At 38.3% G+C, this 19687-nt stretch overlaps 1 pseudogene; it reads left to right on the forward strand.

Annotated features, from left to right (window-relative positions):
• The first annotated feature begins 5941 nt into the window (after positions 1-5941).
• Positions 5942-18691, forward strand: LOC108865704 (annotated as a pseudogene).
• Positions 18692-19687: the final 996 nt, after the last annotated feature.

A 19687-nucleotide genomic window follows, 5' to 3' on the forward strand; every position in this document is an offset into this window, starting at 1 on the left:
CATGAGCCTTGGTTGTGGGGGTGGATCATTTCCACCATTGTTGTCATCACCCATAATTAGTCCTTCAACATCTTGTTGTCTCCATAAGTGTCTTAAATTGCACTCAAGTTCTTGATCTATAGGAATCAACTCAAGTTGTAACGAACGTCTACCGTGCATAAACGATCAAACTTTGCTCCTTGTTTAACCACTGCTCGGTATTTAGCAAATTTCTTGCAACTCAAATATCCAATTGTTGATCTGGTTTTTGGGTTGAAAACTAGGCTTCTGGGGCTTTCCAACGATATAAAATGTGCCTGGTAAAAACTTGAATAAGTCAGTCCAAAACTATGTCAAAACAGTGATACAGAAACTGAAATAAAATAGTGACGAAAATTACTTTTACTTATCTTATAGTTATGACTCTTACTCGAAGTAGAGAACAAAACAAAATCAAATTGAACAAACTACAATAAACGACTAATTAGATATGGAATAAAATATCAAGTTGGGGTGCTCAATTAGAGTCCCTGGCAACGACGCCAAAAACTTAATGTAAACTTGCAAGTGCACAAGACAGTCGCAATATAGCGTTTTGCATGTCCAAGTATCGTTCCCACGAGGATGCTAATTCAATCTCCAATTTGATAAACTAAACCAAATCTAGTTATATTTAAGACACACAAACACAAAAATATAAACCCAAATAACAAACTAGACTCAATCTTAATTAACAATTCAATCAAAGATATGAAGAGTTTGTTGTGATGAATTTATAAGCAAACAAAAAAAGAATATAAAATTAAAATGAAGATTAAAGAGAAGAAAACATTGAGTTTTAAGGCAAGTGATGAAAATCTAGGGATTCAGAATCAACCACAAGCAATTCGATTTAGGTTCAATGCACTCAATGGAATATTTTGTCTCTTAGATGACAATTCCCATATCTAAGTCCGGTTAAGGCACTATTGGCCATAGTTCTCCATAAGTATATGATTCTCTCCATTTAAGGCAGAGATCGTATATCTTAACATGTAGTCTATCCGGCTAGGGCATAAATTTAACATGTAGAACTCATTACGTACAACAGAACCAAAGAATCATGAGTTATAAATCTTGTTACCGCCTCTATGTAATTCACAACCCTTATTGACAAGAAGCTAGTTTGAATTATAGTGCATTTACTCCTCAAATCTATCTTCAAATTACTATATGCAAAGCCCTAAGGTGATCCGTCAAAGAATTTCAACACAAAGCATTCAATTTTTGTGGTGAGTAAGAATTCATCCAATAAAACTAAATATCCATCAAATAGTCATTGAAAACCATAAAAATTCATACTAGAGCATCATCCTAGCCATAGAAAAGGGTTTAGTTATTCATAGAGTACAAAAACATAATGAAAAGTCCAGAAAAGAACATGAAAAACTTATGAACGATATTGAAATATAGAAGAATCGAACGATGGTAGATGGCTGCTGCTCTTCCTCTTCAAAATGTCGCAGAGAATCCCCCAAAAGAACGTCATTCAGACTTCCTACAATCTCTGTTTCATATATTCGTCAAAATCCTAGCATGATTAGGTCATTTGCAATCTTTTCCTCATTTGTGTTGCACAACTCATTTGTATTGCAATCTGTCCTGGCAAGTAAATTACTCCAGACCCATTTGAAATAAGATTGAAGTCATCTCCAACATGTTCTATTTTGGGCTTTGGGCTTCGGTTGAATTGTGACTTGACAAGCCCAACAGAATTCGCAATTTCCGTGGACTTGGCTGACTGACGTCATGTATGAAAATCTTCATAACATCGTCTAGAAAACTCGAAATCGCAGTCCTTAAAATTTATCTGAAAGCTAACATCTATATTTTTGCAATGGTATAAGGCTCAACAGCTCATTCCTTCATAGGAAGCAGTTTATTCCGTCAACTTGGCTATTCTACATAGACAGTTTCTGCTTCCAGGACAGATAACTCGCTTCAATTGCAAAATCTATCCTTTTTGTTGTGTCTTCATCTTTACTCCGTAAACCTTGGAAAAACACAAAAGTAAGTGAAAGAGAACTGAATTCACTCAAAAAATGTATGCAATAATTATTGTCTCATAAAACCAATTTGATTTTTAGTACAGAATTCCAGTTTCCTTTATTCTAGGTTGTTGGTGTAATACCTTGAAAAATATAAGTATATGAATTTGATATACATAATTATGAATATGTGGAGAAAATCGAAAATAAATCGATTCATAGTTATGAAATTCGAACGGGGAAAATGTAAAATCCCACTTCCAAATTTTCTGATTATTTATGTCGTATAATTTTTTGTTAAGTAGAAAATGACAAAAATGATGAAAATGCCCCTATTTGGTTAACGTAATTATACGAGGATGTATTTTATCCTCATATATTTTATTGTATATCTTGATATATTTAAATAGAGGACGACCCTACGATGGTGTAGGCAAAAACTGTTCGTGAAACAAAGTTATAACAAATAAGATATGAACAAGCAAAGTTAGAGGGCAAAATGGTAATTTTGGGAGGGAGTATTCTAGAAGCCAAAGGCTTCTCTTCTTTTTTCTTTCCCGGTTGGCAGGGGGGCTACTTTGTTCTTTTCCCCCTTAATTCTTCTTCACTCCAAAAATGATAACTTTCTCATACGGCAACGAAATCATGCTTGAAGGCTATGTATTCATAGCGAAGCTCTCTTCAATTTGATACCAAAACCATATGCTGGAACCAAGCGTGCTCATATTTTCGTGGGTTTTTCGCCGATTCTGGCCAACCTCGCTGGAGATGGGTCTCAACCCAAGAGAGAAAAATACTCCTCTCATCATGCACTTCCAGGATATGTAAGTGGATCTTTCGAATTCCAAGTTTCATTTTTGAACAAGTTTGAGATTGAAGTGTTTAACTTGAAATTTCAGGGTTCTTGTTGAGGATTCGTGGTGATGAAGTTGATTTAAGAGCGTAGTAGCGAAGTGGCAGATTGATGAACAACTTTGGAGGAGTTTGGAGGTGAGAACCTAAGAAACCCTATCATATTTTCTTTTTGGTTCTAATAGATGAGTTAATTTATGTTAAGTTCTTGGTGTAAGTTGGATGAATTTGTGTGGATTTTAAACTTGTAACTAAAGTGGTAAAGAATTGGTTTAAGTTGATGAGTAGGCTTGCCATGAGCCTCACCTTGAATTTTGGGTAATCTTTGGTTAATGTTATTCATCTTGGACTTGATGGAGGAATTATAAGAAAATGGCGGAATCTGGTTATGTATATATAATTCTTTGTTGAGTATTAAGTAAGTGTGTGACTAAGTAGGGTTTGTTCAATTTCTCTTAGGGTTGGTGAACTACGATTGGCTTGATCCCTCCAACGGGTACGTAAGTAGTGTAACGAGAAGTTAGATGTAGCCATAAAATAAACGAGATTAAATTGTAGTGGAAAATCGTTACAAAAGAAAAGTTAGAATGGTTATTAACATAAAGGGTAACTATGACATTTTTGGCCTACCCCTAAATGTAAATTCTGAAATAAATTGGGGGAGGGGGGGTGTACAGTTGGTTTCATTGGAAATCAAGCTTACCATTCATCTTTCCTTGGTTATAAGATTTGAGCATAAAAGGTTTTAAAGCAATGTTCTTGAGTGCTAAGTTAGAAAAGTGATCTTAGTGAAACACTTAATACCTTGCATATTATTGATCATATTTATTTGTGTGAAGAAGTCATGCGCATCTCTGTGACGAAGTCGAGTGCAATCTCTTTGCTTGTGAGGAGACCCCTGCTGAGTGCGTTATGTTCATCCAAAATAGAGCAAAAGAAGGACGGTGTGCTACAAGATTAAACTACAAGAGAGAACTTCAAGTACAGAAATTGTTTGTCTTGTTGGGTCTTGTAAAAGTTCTTATTCCTCAGTGGTTCTTTAACCGGTTGTGTGCTTGTGAGAGTTCCCCATTGTGTATAGGGTTTTACCATGTAAAAGAATATCGTGTGTCTTATGTTCTTTTTATCCGCATATTACATTTTGTTCATCACTGTTACATAGTATGATTGAAATCTTACATTGAGATTATTTATCTATTGGGATTGGGTTCCTCGATCCATCTACATTTTCAAAGTAGATGCTACATCCCTAATATGTGACAACATCTCTGTGGAGCCAAAAATAATGAAGAGGCAACACGTTGATTTTTGGGGAAAAATGACAAAATTACCCTCGAGGCACACCAGGTTTCCTACGCACGAGCAGTGGGCAAGCATCCCTCAACCAAGCCAAAAGTGCCCAAAATAGGTAACAAATTCAAAATTATTTCATCCATCCTCATCTTATATTCCCTACAAGATATTTACTCCATAACCTTCAAAACATTCCATATAAATTGAGTTAATTGGCCAATTAATGGATTTCTTACCTAATTAATCCATTAATTGCCAAATAACTCACCCATTACACCCCAAAAGACACCCAAAGGCCGGCCACTCTCTCTCCCAAAGATGGCTGGCCATGCTCTATAAATTGGACCCCATTTTCTCTAAAAAGCTAAGTAACACATTCTTGTAAAACTCCCAAAAACTCTCCAAACACTTTTCTCTCTAAATTCTAACTTTGGCATAGGAGGTTCTTCAACCAAAGCACCCCCCCCCCCTAATTCATCATGGGCGCGTGAATCTCTTTGCCTTGACCAAATGTGTTGATTGTTTTGTAGGTGCAATTTTGTCAAAGAAGGAGAAGGCGAAAATTTGCATCCACAAATTGGTGCTTTCATTAAGAGTTGAGTCCCACACTCGTAAAAGACTCTCGCATCCAAGGTTTTCTATTTTCTTGTCCATTTGTAGATCTTTCATACATTCTTAGTAGTCTATTGTTTTATTTGTAACAATTCTTTGAAAATACGTAAAAGAGAAGTACAATAACTAGAAATTTAGAAAATTCAACAAATGAAAATTTCAACATTCAAGAGATGGGACCACGGTGATCCACGAGGCTAAATGTGACAATAGGTGGAGCGGCACCACCACCACGAGTTTCCACCACGGGAACTACCGCGGTGGCTACCACGGTAGCTACCAACGGCGAGGTCTATAGTGTCACCACCACGACCCGAGCCGTGCCATCTAAGGTGGCTCACGGCACTAAGACCATGGCCCAAGCCATGTCACTCCACGCCCAACGCGTTGCCAAGCAGAGCCCAAGCCTTGCACCCGCGTGCATCACAAGCCGAGTAGCCCACTCTCGTGGCCCAACCTGCTCTCGTTGAGCAACCTACTTTAGTGGCCCAGCCTGTTCCAGCCGAGCAGCCTACTCTCGTGGCCTAGCCCATTCTCGTGGCCCAACCTGCTCCCACCGAGCAACCCACTCTTGTGGCCCTGCATGCTCCCGCCGAGCAGAGCACTTTCGTGGCCCAACCTGTTCCCGCTGAACAGCCTACTCTTATGGCCCAGCCTGCTCCCACAACATTCTAAGCAGCCCAAATCGGCCCAAGACTATCTCAACCATTTGGACCAACCATTGAGTTGGGGGCATTTTCACCACGTTTTTCCTCGAATTTGACATTTTCCAATTCAAATCTTGCGCCTGAAGCCTACCATACTTCCACTGCCTAATGAGGCATATTCCTTCCAAGCTCTTCCAATCCAAATGGTGAACAACACTTGTCTCGACAAGTCATAGAGTTGACGAGCGCCCTTGCACAACAGACAACCTTGGTAAATCAACTATTGCAAGACACCGAGATCCAACGAGCCCCGGATGAGGTGTCTCGAAAAAGGACAAGGGTAGAGGAACCTCTTCATCAGCGTCCCGGTAAGCAGCCACTTGACCAGTCACGAACCAAGCGTTCTAACATAGTACACTCCTGACTAGACCCCTGAGATAGCCTATATTCCCGTCTTAGCAACTGGAGGAGGGTGCATTCTCAGTTAGGCCCACGGACATTCACGGTTAGGGCCACACTCTGATAATTAGCATGAGTAACCTTCCAGGTGAAGTGTTCATTCACAACAAGGCTCGCAAGGAACATCTTCCACCTCACATTAGAGGAGGCAGCACAGCAGACAAAGAGAAGCAGTCATTCAATCCAGCTCAAGTTCAACCAGCAGCCTGTAAATTACCTGTTCGCCTGCTAGGAACATACCACACCCATCACAACTGCGGCATAGACGAGCCGAACACATGGAAGAACAGCCTAGACTAGCAGGTCACGACCGAGGGTAGCCGAGAGCTCTGCCACCCTAACAAAGACAAATTCAGGAAGAAGTAGAAGGCTCATAACCGAGCCATTGTGTAATTTCCCACGCAATGAAGCTATTGACAAGGCGTTCCGATGAGACATGACCAACATAAGCAAGTCATCTTTCAATGACAAGATTGAGCAGACGGGACTACCCCACATGAATTGCTGGATCTAAAGACTACTTTTGTTCCAACAAATGTAACAGCTTAGCCTAATGAAACGTCGGGGGCAAACAAGTACCAGAATGACACACTAGCCTAACTACTAAGAACCGGGGGCAGGCTAAGGATTATTTTGGTTGTCTCAACAGTCCAGTTTTCCTCAGCTGTACTCACGATAATGATTTACAGTGCGATAGGATAAACTAATTGCTCTCTAGTGCGAGAGGGTAAACCAATTCCTCAACACCCATATGGGTTTGCTCTCCAGTGTGAGAGGATAAACTAATTGCTTTCCAGTACAAGAAGGTAAACCAATTCCCTAACACCTATATGGGTCTGCTCTCCAGCGCAAGATGATAAATTAATTGCTCTTCAGTACGAGAGGGTAAACTAATTCCCCGACACCTATATGGGTTTGCCTTCCAGTGCGAGAGGATAAACTAATTGCTCTCCAGTGCGAGAGGGTAAACTAATTGCTCTCCAGTGCAAGAGGGTAAACTAATTCCTCGACACAATGCGAGAGGGTAAACCAATTCCTTGACACCCATATGGGTCTGCTCTCCAACGCAAGAGGATAAACTAATTACTCTTCAGTACGAGAGGGTAAACCAATTCCCTGATACCTATATGGGTCTGCTTTCCAGTGTGAGAGGATAAACTAATTGCTCTCTAGTGTGAGAGGGTAAACTAATTGCTCTCCAGTACGAGAGGGTAAACGAATTCCTCGACACCCATCTGGGTAAGCCCTCCAATGCGAGAAAGCCACATGGCTCAAATGATCGAATGCTTGAATATCGAGTAGGAAGCAAAATGGTCAGGGGCAGTAGCCACTTTTTGCACTCAACAATTCGCTCATCCAACACTTCATCTTCAGTATCTCCGATCTTGGTAGTTCCATCTTTGACTGCTCTATCTATGGCAGTTAAGAAATCAAATTCAAGCAGTTTCCTCATTTCTGACAGGCAGCCTAAACCGTAACCCATGCCATGCCATTTCCTCAACCCATGTTGAGCCAATCCTTGGCTTCAATCAAGCCGAGCAGCATAAGCAATGGCCCTTGCCACACCACCTCCATGGTCCATGCCAAGCCGACTCTTGGCCCTTGGCCGACGTGCCGCACCGCCCTGGTGGCTGCACCGCGATAACACTATCCAAGAAGAAGACAAGGAAAATTAAATTTTTTTACATCAGTGCGGTGCGAAGATGAAACAAGCAACGAAAGACGATCTTTTGCACGGGTAAGATGTAGAAGATTGCTAGAGGAGAGGGAACAAATATCCTCTAAGATTTCCCTCTCTTGTAGGGTAGAATAAATCGCTCTCCAAAGTTGATTTAACAACCCACTTAAGGTGGACTTAAATAGACTTTGAGAGGAATTTATTTCCCTTTCCTAGAAGGATCTAATTTCATATTAAAGAGGGAATCTACATCAAAATAGGAAGTAATCCTAAGTTTCCTAGCTCAAGATCTCTATACTTGCTGCCCTTTCCTATGAGCAGCCCAGTATATGTGGGGGCATTTGTGGAGCTAAAAATAATCAAGAGGCGACACATGAATTTTTGGGTAGAAAGAACAAAATTACCCTCGAGGCACACCAGGTTTCCTACGTGCAAGCAGCGGGCAAGCATCCCTCAACCAAGCCAAAAGTGTCCAAAATAGGTAACAAATTCAAAATTATTTCATCCATCCTCATCTTATATTCCCTACAAGGTATTTACTCCATAACCTTCAAAACATTCCATATAAATTGAATTAATTGGCCAAATAATGGATTTATTACCTAATTAATGCATTAATAGCCAAATAACCCACCCATTACACCCTAAAAGACACCCAAAGGCTGGACACTCTCTCTCCCAAAGATGGCCAGCCATGCTCTATAAATTGGACCCCATTTTCTCTAAAAAGCTAAGTTACACACCCTTGTAAAACTCCCAAAAACTCTCCAAACACTTTTCTCTCTAAATTCTAACTTTGGCATCGGAGGTTCTTTGGCCAAAGCCTCTCCCCTTCCCCCCCTCTCAATTCATCCTGAGCGCGTAAGGCTCTTGGCCTTGACCAAAGGTGTTGATTGTTTTGTAGGTGCAATTTTGTGATGAAGAACCGAATATTGATGGAGGAAAGTGGGTTAGGCAACCCCATGTTGAAGGGGAGATTGTTGGATGAGAAGATATATTGTGAAGATAAAGAAAATTTGTGGGGAAGTTGTTCGAGGACAATGAAACTTGTTTCTTTTCTTTCCCTTCATTCTCCTGGTCGATTTGAAGTTGTGTCGAGGTTGCTCAAGGAATATGAAATTTGTTTCTTTTTTGTTTCAGGGACTTGGGTGGTTGTTATCTCCGGCGATTTGCAAGGGGACTAGATCGTGGTTAGCAGCAACCACTTCGGTGGCGGTAAAGGGTCCAGGAGTTTAGGATTTTCTTGTATGTTTTCTTTATTGGGCTCAACTTTCAGGTTGGGCTTCTCTTTTACTGTTGTTTCGGAAACTCATTTATTGCTTTGTGTTTTCTGTGTTTAGGCCTTCAATTAACACCCTACAATCTTATGAAGACACTCCAAACTTCAAATTTGTCATGTGAACTTTCTCTTTTACCCCTGTTTGAATTAAGGGGAGAAAAAGAAAATCCAACCATCCAATTATTTGCTGGCAGACAACAACCTCATTGACACGTCCCGATCCCGATGTCCGTGGGATATCAGGATGGTCACGTGTTGGCCGACACCAAAGGGTGATGAAAGTCATTTATTGAAAACATGAGAGCTAAAATATGAATCAGATAAAAGAAATTTAAATATAATTAATATGCAAATAAGGAATGTGTTTAAAGCATACAACTAACTAGAACACTAAAAGAAATAATATAAAATTGAATGAATAAAAGAATGGGTCCTACACCGAGAGGACTCAAAGATGCCTGTGCGGAAGTGCCTTGACGCTGGGATTCTACGCCTCAATTCTAAATCCTGAGGGAGCACAAAACAAACATAAGTGGACCAAGTTGATATATATACATATATATATATATACACACACTGAAACAGTTAATCACCATACTAACCCCCAAGTTTTATGAAAACATCAATAGCATAATATGTAATAGGTTTTCCGAAAACCCTAGCATACCATAAAATCTTTTACAAAACATATCTCATATATAGTGTGCTAACTAGTGGTATCAGTAACTTTGTTCTGCACAGAACAATGCCCTACACACGCCCAACCAAAGACAAAATAAGTGTCATCTTCCAAATGCACAGAACAGTGCCCTACACATACATGCCCGAAGGCTATATAAGTATCATCGCTCGTCGGCAGAACATTGACCACTAGATACGCACAAAACCATTGAGCATACTATTTCCAAACATAGGTACATATATCTCAAAAACATCTTCATAGTATAAAGTCATCCATCATCTATACTATAAAGAAGTGTGTAAAAACATGTTCTAAATAATGTCATCCATTAGATATCCTACAAAGAACATGGGTTCGATAGAAAATATGGTATTCCAAAATATTCTAAGTAAGCATAATATCTCATCAAATGTTTCATAAAACGTAATCATTAAATCATGCTTTTCATGTATGCATTTCTACTATTAAAACATGCATTTTAGAAGGGGTCCACTCACAGATACTCCGTTGAAGATGAGTTGTATGAAATAGGAATGACGAAATTGCTGCTAATAATTGCACCTAAGCACATAAAGGATACAATTAATAAAACTCTATTCAAATGATTGAATTTGGGAAAACAAATGTCAAAAACAGATCCAGGACGTCGAAATTAGCCTAGGAAGGGTCCCGAACGAAAACCCAAAAAAGTCAACGTTGACTGTTGACTAGTCAAAGTGAAAGTTAACGCTGACTGTTGACCGGGTCGGGTCAAACCGGATCAACCAGTTCGGGTAGGTCAACGGGTCACAGGCCAGTCTAATAGGCTGGGTTAAAGGGTTTGGGTTAGACCAGTTTAGGCCTAAAGGGTTTTGGGTCCAATGGGTTTTGGGTTTAGGGTTTTCGGCTTAATGGTTAGTGGACCGAATCCATGGCCCAAAGGCCTGGGTTCTAGGGTTTTAAAACAACTGAAGGCCCTGGGTTGCACAAGTGGGCCTGGACTTGAAACCCTGACCCGAGGTTTAAGGTTTTAAGGGTTTACGGGCCTAAGGCCCTAAAGGAATGGCCCAAGGGCCTTTGGGTTTTAGAAACTAAATAATTAAGGTAAATAAAATAAAACAAATGTTTTGGGTTAGGTTTAAGGGGCCAAGGCTCGAGTTCCAAATGGCCTATAGGCCTAAGAAGTAGGGGTTTAGGTTTGGGCTGCCATAAGGCTTGGGCTCAAATGCAACGACCTGAAGGCTTGATTTTGACAGAGAGGACGACGAAGCTTCCCCAACTCCAGTCAATGATGACTTATCACCGTAGACTCCAATCTAGGTTTCAAAATGAAATTAAAGATGAGAGGAGAGTTTTGGTACCTTCAGTTCGTCGTGGAAAGGCCGAAGATAGCCGAAATCTGGCTCGAACCCCAAGGAGTTCGCCGGAGGTTTCCTAGGTTTCTGGGCTTCACCAAGTTCCACAAATACGAGGGAGATTGAGAGATGAAGTCTAGGAGGTGTGATGGTGGTACTGTGTCGCTGTCGGGGTGGCTTGGGTGTGACGGTGGGTGTGTGGGTGTCGATCGGAAAAATGAGTAAGAGAGAGAGTTTCAAGAGAATGAGAGTCGAGAACTAAGAGAGTGAGAGATTCGAGGGAGCTTCAGGGGAAGGAGAGAGAAAGAGGCAGAGAGAGTTTGTGGGCTGCCATGTGACAGCATGAGGGAGAAAGAAAATCTAGATGGAAGGTCCGGATTAGACTAGGATAGCGGACCAAATTGCAAGATTCTATAAACATTTAGGGAAAAAGTAAAATTAGATAATAATTTTGGGGAAGGGTTTTACACACACACATCTACTCACCATGGCACCACCTTCTCTAAAGTTCATCTTCTCATTCGTATGAATTCCCTATAATTGATATATGGTATCAATTGCCAAGACAGTTAGTGCTTGTTGATTTTGATATATGCTTCTGCACTTCTAATTTTCATTTTATAAGCGCATGTTTCTACAATTCTCTGTGAGTATACACCCCTAGAATTTGTGGATTTTCTTGCTTAATTGAAGTGAAGGACTATTACATTCTTTTGTATTTTCTTTGAAAATGGGCTTGGTGAGTTTAGGTGTTGGGACTCAGGGTGTTAGGGAGAGAAGGAGAGAGATCGAAGAGTCTTTGCCGATAGGGTTTAGAGATGGGCACTCGTCGAATGAAGATGTTTGGTGTTTCTTTTTGTTTTTGGGGTGGGGTGGCTTCATAAATATGAGAGACAAAGCTAGAATTTTTGAGAAATTTTTTGAATGTGGGGTGGATTCATAACATTGTGGGGTATGTATAAAAAAACCCAAAAAAAAAAAAAAATGATTGAGAAGGATTAGGAAGTGGTGTTGTTGGATGAGCAGATATATCATGTACGATAGAGAAGGATTAGGAAGGGGTAATTTTGGAAAGATATGGTGAGTGTGGAGAGTAGATGTTAAGTTTTTAAAATCTTGTAGAATAAAAAGAGTTTGTTGGGTTATAAGAGAGAAGTTGGGTGTAATTAGAAGTTCATTTCCTTTTTAACAAACATAATATTGTCTTGAGTACTTGAGTCCTATTTTTAACAAACATAATATTGTCTTGAGTGAGTTCTATTTTGTCAAGTGAATTATTTCGTCCATTTTGTGATTGTACGTATTTGCTTTAGTGATATGTTGAGAGTATATCGCGTAAAGGAAGGATTTTACATGTGCTTATAAATAATTGAGGTACTTCTCATATTGCCAATTAGTTTTATAGTAGAATCTCAACTTTCGTTATGGTATTGGAGCAGATTGTCCCATGTGTGAAGCCCAACACTTGCATGTGCTCCACGCCACCTGGTTTGTGTTGTCCACATGCTAAACTTGAAAATTCATCACATGTAATGAAGGTGCGTATTAGGAGTATGAATTCCTATGTGCTTATAAGTGATTAAGTGCTCCCTATATTGTCGGTTAATTTTATAACAGAGCCTCGACTTTCTTCATCATAACGAACTTTTATCATGAGATAAATGAGTAGTCAACATACCAGATCAGTCTCTATGGTATAATAAAGAAGAACATATTCATTTGAAGACGTGTCAAAATGAATAATAATGTGAAACATTAGTCACCCGTGATAATATGAAACAACGTTTTTATGAATAATACTTAGCTATTCAAATATTAGTAGAAACTCCTACTCAAATTTCTTAGTGTTTGAATCACAGAGCTTTGTGTTTATGATCAGAACTGTTCATACTATAATCACACTGTAAAGGTCATCTTTGCAAAAATTAAATTAAAAGTAAGGTCGTTTAGTCAATCTATTGTAGCAAATACATAAACGGTTCGTAATACTTTTACAATACCGTTCATTTGTTTTTAAGTTGTTTGATGACTAAACGACCTTAGTTTTAATTGATTTTTTTGCAGAGGCAATCTTTATAGGGTGATTTATAATATGAACGGTTCTTATTACATTCTATAAATTATCAATGAACAATTTTGAGAAATTTTAAGTAAGAGTTCCTACTCATTCTTGAGTAGTCAAGTATTGTTTCGTTTTTATAGCAGACTACTGATGTCTTAGAACAGTGACAGCTGTAACGTGAGGCAGATACAATGTTGGCCTTTTTTCCTTTGATTTCTATCAAAGGTTTTTACCGAACACCTGTCCTCATATCTGTGTTTGTATACAGTTTTCTGATGTAGAAATGAAATTCAGTATTAATGTATATACACGAATCTGTGGTGTGAAATGGTCCGATGCACATAGCTCTGAACAACATCTTCTATGTTTGCATTGCACGTTGATTGCGTGATGTACACGTTTACTGCTAACCGCATTTTCAATGGAAAAGAAAAGAATCAAAACTGGGGTAGAAACTTGGACGAAAGATTGGGGAACCCTAGAGCATCTGCATAACGTTATACTAACTTCATGCACGCATGTAACGACGTGCTACATACGACTTATACATTTTAAATATGTATTTATTATATGTGTAAATTGACAAAAGGAAAGTCAAATATTTGAAGTAAATGAATAGTCTTAGATCATGCTAGAAGAAACCCCTCATAAACCAATTAAATTAGCTGAATTCACATAATAAAATTGGCGTTTATAAAATTTACAATAAGAATAAACAAAATTGTTGTGAACCTTCCTAGTTTAAGTGTGATTGTGTAAATCCTAGATTAGATTTGATTCTAGTTATTGTTTCCTATATGAACTTGTATTCCTTGAGGATGGAGGATTTCTTCTTCCTTTTACTACTATAAATAAGGGCACTACGTAGGGGGTTAACATATCTCTCAACATACATATTCCCCTACGATTCTACAAATACATCTCCTCTCTCCCTTCCCTTGCCGCCTACCCTCTCCTTTTAGTCAGATAAAATAGCCTACAATATATTATCAACACGCTTCTACCGCAGCGGTTAGGAATCTGACGTTGAAGTTTTTTTTGCATTAAACCAGTTCATCCATATCATCACGCAACCAAGTTTTTCCAAAACAACGGTTTTTATCTCGATATTTTCGCAACCCTGATAGCATGAACATTAAACATAATGCATGACCCAACTTTACGTTTTTCGAATTTTAGATTCTACATAAATTGTGTATGCATTATATTCATAATTGTTGAATTATGTGAATTTGATATTGTTGTGAATTGCATCAAATTGAATTGAATTTAAAAAAAAAAAAAAAACGAAATTGATATCGATAGCACTAAGGTTCTTCGAACCCATGACCTTGACTTGCCAGGCCCGCAACCCGTGTGGCTGAGCTAAACCAAGCCATTGTTTATCTCTATGGGGATAAATAATGGCTTGGTTCAGTTTGGTAGTTTCCGAAAAACTGAGTATGCAGCTGATGGATGTAGTAATTGTTTATCTCTATAGGGATCTTGATACAGAAATCTATATGAAAGTTCCCGAAGGACTTACATTGACTGGATCAAATATTTCCAAACCCCGGAACACGCTCTCAATTCGACTGAGGCGTTCATTTTACAGTTTGAAGCAATTCGGAAGAATGTGGTATAACCGTCTGAGTGAGTATTTGACTAGTCAGGGATATGTGAATAACTAACTATGCCCTTGTGTGTTCATTAAGAAGTCACATTCTAGTTTTACAATAGTTCCAGTATATGTCGATGACATGAACCTTATCAAAACTCTTGAAGAGCTCGCGAGAACTGTTGCGCACTTGAAGTCAAAATTTGAGATGAAAGATCTTAGAAAAACTCGATACTGCCTCGATCTCGAGATAGAGCACCGTTTGGATGGAATCTTAGTACATCAAACAAACTACACCCAGAAGGTGTTGCGTCGCTTTAATGAGGATAAAGTGAAGCTTTCGAGTACTCATATGGTCGTTTGATCGCTAGATGCAAAACGAGATCCTTTCCATCCGAATGAGGATGATGAAAAGATTTTGGAGCCTAAAGTTCCTTATCTAAGTGCGATAGGTGCTTTATTGTACTTAGCTCAATGCACTAGTCCCGACATCTCCTTCGCTATTAATCTTTTGGCAAGATACAGTAATGCACAAACACACAGACATTGGACTGGTGTGAAAGAAATCTTCTACTACCTTAAGGGTACTACAGATTTGGGCTTGTTCTATCCCTACGGATTCTAGAGTGATGCCGAACCCTCCACTTCTTGAGTTGATTCTTTCCTTGTTGGTTATGCCCACGTATGATACTTAACTGATCCGCACAAGGCGTGTTCTCAAATGGGTTATGTCTTTATCATTAGAGGCACCGCAATCTCTTAGAGGTTAACTAAATAGACCTTAGTTGCCACTTCGTCTAACCATGCTGAAATTCTCACCTTACATGAAGCAACTCAGAAATGCTTTTGGTTGAGAGCAGTTATGGGCCATATTCGAAGCTCCTGCAATTTTTACCCCTTCGTAGATGCCCTAATGACGATCTTTGAAGATAACGCAGCATGCATCGAACAACTCAAGAAAGGTTACATCAAAGGAGACAACACCAAACATATTGCGCTGAAGTTCTTCTTCTCACATCAACAACAAAAGCATCAAATGGTTGAATTCATGCAAATCCGTTCACAAGACAATCTGGATGACCTCTTCACCAAATCACTACCGAAGGTGATGTTTCAGAGGCTTGTTCAAGGAATTGGTATGCGTAAACTTTCTGAGTTGTAACATTGCTATTTCTCCTTGGAATTATGCCAAACTCAAGGGGAATATCCTGAAGATACTACCACCCCACTTTGGACTAGTCATATCCCTGATGATGTCCCGTAAACGTTTGTTTTGACGTTACATTTCTCACACATTTTTCCTTAGATTATGGATTTTGTCCCTACTCGGGTTTTTGCCATAGCCTTAGGGTTTTTTCAGTGAGACTTACTTCCATATGCAAGTTCCTACCTCATTGAGAAGAAGCATTGTTCCCAGAATCAGTGCCGACGAGTCAACTTCCTCAACTTCTGCATGATACTGAAATCTACCTTGCGTATTTAAACACTCAAGGGGGAGTGTTGTGAACTTTCCTAGTTTAAGTGTGATTGTGTAAATCCTAGATTAGATTTTATTCTAATTATTCTTTCCTATATGGACTTGTATTCCTGAAAGGTTTCTTCTTCCTTTGACTACTATAAATAAAGGCATTACATGGTGGGGGGGGGGGGGGATAACATATCTCTCAACACACATATTCCCCTATGATTCTACAAACACATGTCCTCTCTCTCTCTTCCCTTGCCCCCGGCTCTCTCCTTTTAGTTAGATACAATAGGCTAGAACAAAAATAATATTTAATAAACAATTTATTGAATCCCATTATTGCTAGCTCATTGTGAGGCTAAACCTATCCCCCTCCCTCTTAGTGTAGATAATATCATTTCTTTAAAATAAACAAAAATTTGACAACTAATTTAATCACATTATTATCCGCGTGCAAATTACCTTTTTTATAACCGGCATTATACGCCTCTTAAGATGTTTTAAACGTGTTTAAAAATAGAGAAAATAATATTGAATGAACAACTGATTGAATCACATTATTGCTAGCCCATTGTGAGGCTAAGCCCACCCCCCCCCCCCTTAGTGTTGATCATATCGTTTGTTAAAAATAAAAATAAAAAAAGTATTTGAAAACTAATTTAATCACATTATTATTAGCATGCGAAAGACTTTTTTTTATAACCGGCACTACATGCCTCTTAAGATGTTTTGAACGTGTTTAAAAATAGAGAAATTGAATCACATTATTGCTAGTCTATTGTGAGGTACTAATTAAAAAAAATAGCAAAAAAAATTAACTATTAAAAAAAATACTGTTAGAAAATGACAAAACTGCCCCTTCCTTATTTGATGCATTATTTTGGGATGCTTTTGAAGTTTTTTGTCTTGGGGCATTTTTGTCCAAATATTTTTGTTGAAGCTTGATGACACCAAAAACACTATTCACCTTTTGTGTTCTCTTTATATATAGATAAGTATTGACTATCAACTTTTAGCTAGTATGCATGCCACAAACTAAAAGTTCCAAATCCTTTGATCTTTTGCTGGTTCTTAAGCTCGTTACTGAAATGATGCCACTCTCAGTACTTCAGGTGAAATGATTACAGCTGGAACTTATAACTTCGGCAAAGCCAAAGCCTCGAGAAACAAAGTTTCTCTCAGATATTGATGACCATGAAAGCTTGAGGTTTTAGATTCTATAGTCATAATGTGTTACAAGGACAACCCTTCACTTAAAGAAAATCGTGATCCCGTTAAGGCGATTAGGGAAGCCTTAAGCAGAGCATTAGTGTATTATTATCCTTTAGCTGGCAGGCTTTGGGAAGGGCCTAATAGAAAGCTTATGGTTGATTGCAATGGTGAAGGTATCTTGTTCGTTGAGGCTTTTGGTGATGTCATACTTGAACAACTGGGAGACAAAATTCTACCCCCTTGTCCACTCTTAGAGGAGTTCTTATTTAATTTCCTAGGTTCTGATGGAATTAATGGTTGTCATTTGCTGCTAGTTCAGGTGAATCAATTAATTATTAATTACATGTTAAATTGTTTTTTGTATTCATATTTGGTCATTGCCATATTAATGCTTTACCAAAACAAAAAAAAATTGAAGTAGGTTAAGGGTAAGAGTAGTGTTTTTTGCATTAAGGTCGCATACACACGCCAGACTTTTTTTTGTAAGAAATTAGTGCAATGAACTACATATGAAATTTTTAATAACGAAAAAGGATACAAACAAGAAAGCGCCAACAATATTGTAAATAAGTTGAAGTTTGGTGGCACCGCAATTGTTTTTAACTTTTTTCATAAAATTGGCCGAAAATTTATCATACCGCCACCGCACCCAAACTTGAACTTGTCTACGGTACTACCATGCCTTTTTGTTCTTATGGTTAAAGAAAGTTCATTAGGTGGTTTTGGGAAAAAAAATATTCTGAGATGCTTTTCATTATTTTTCGAAACTAATTTTTTTGACAGCCCTTATGTTTAACCCTCTATATTGCAAAATTTATATAACAACAAATCAAGGAAATTAAATTTCTACATGGTATCTGCCTAATTAGGTCCTAGGTTCTTTCTACCAGTCTCACTTCACCTTTAGCGTCTAGACTTTCCTTTGTCATTCTTCTTCTAGGGTTTTTGCCTGTTGTCATGTTGTCCTCTTCGTCTTCTGTCTAAATTTTTCTTTCTTTTATAAGCATTTCGTAAAAATTCCTCTGTATTTAAAGACTCTTTCAAGTAACTACAACAGGCACGAGACTCTTTCAAAGAGACTCCATCTTTCTTGAATTTTATTCCTAATTTTTATGAAATTTTTGTTTCCTAATTAGATCATCTAATTTAGACCCTTTTTTTTTGTATTTTCTTCTAAAGAATTTGTTAACTAGCACGAGTATGATGATCAAGAAAAAAGTCTAGTTACTAACTTTTCCATTATTTAGGTGACCCATCTTACATGTGGAGGTTTCATACTTGCATTGCGCCTACACAAAGTGTGATGCACCTGGATTGCTCTACTTCCTGAACGCCATTGCGGAGATATGTGTGTTAAACGTAATGGACTTTCTGTAATGTAGAGTTGTGTCTCTTGGAACTAATCCAAGAGTTATGGCTGTTATCAAAAGGTCTGAATGTTATTATAAATAGCCAATAAGATGGCCAAGTGTTGTAATAAAAAATTGAAAGCAATAAAGTTAAGTAAATTTTAGTACCCGTTCAAAACTCATCCTCCATATATATTCTCTTGTATTCTTCCTTTCTGCAGTGTAATTGAAAACCGCTAATCTTTCTTCCAACAGTAAGAATCAAATTGCTCATTTGTTAGACAATTTAGTAAGATTTCAATGGATTTCTTAAAGAATCATGAGAATGTCACGAAGTATGAGCCCTAATTTCCTCAAACCAATAAGTGCAAAATGATATATATGCAATCGAGAACACAAAAGTAAACTAATCACACAAAATGATAGGAGCCTTGCTTATTGTAGAAGCATGTGGAGAAACAATTACAAGCACTCAAATATTCTAACCACCTACTCGTGATTTAGGGTTTTGAGATCTCCTTGGCTCGTTCATTCTAGGTAAAATTTTCAGCCCTATTTGTGTTAAAAGTTTGTTGAATTTGAATTGAGTTGAGACTCAAATTAAAGTAAAAATCAATACTCGTGGGAACGACTTCATACTTCCTCTTACTATACTACTATTGGTCTTGTGGACTTGCAAGTTAAAATTGGGTTTGCTTATATGATTGATAGGTATTTCGAGCTCACATCACCGAGCAAGCTTCACTGGTTCAAGTAGAGCTTAAGCGACCTACCAAACCGAAAACATAGTGAGTAAATTGCAATGTTCATACAAAATTGAACAACAAGAAAGTCACATGCCCAAGGAAAAAAAAGTCCATGTAGTCAAGCCGTCAAATCCAAAATGAAAAGAGGGAAGCAAAGCAATTTTTGCATATGAAATTTCAAGCAAATAAACAGACTGAGGAAAAACAAGGCATGTACATGCCCATCGAGGCTCTACATAAAAAGTTCCATGTAGTTTGTTAGTCCCTTGTCTTTTCAGAAAAGTTCGTTGCGATCTCGTAGCCTTAAAGAAAGTATTCCAATGGTGATTGACATGTCCAAGGAGTAGTTTGCTTTCCTTCATGATGCTCATATGGTCTTTGTGGTAGTCAAGGACTAGTATTCTGCGGCAAGGA

Source organism: the organism of the source record quoted next, unplaced genomic scaffold (assembly GCF_019419815.1).
Source record: "Pyrus x bretschneideri cultivar Hongxiangsu unplaced genomic scaffold, Pyrus_bretschneideri_v1 Contig76, whole genome shotgun sequence".
In the NCBI taxonomy this organism is placed as follows: domain Eukaryota; kingdom Viridiplantae; phylum Streptophyta; class Magnoliopsida; order Rosales; family Rosaceae; genus Pyrus; species Pyrus x bretschneideri.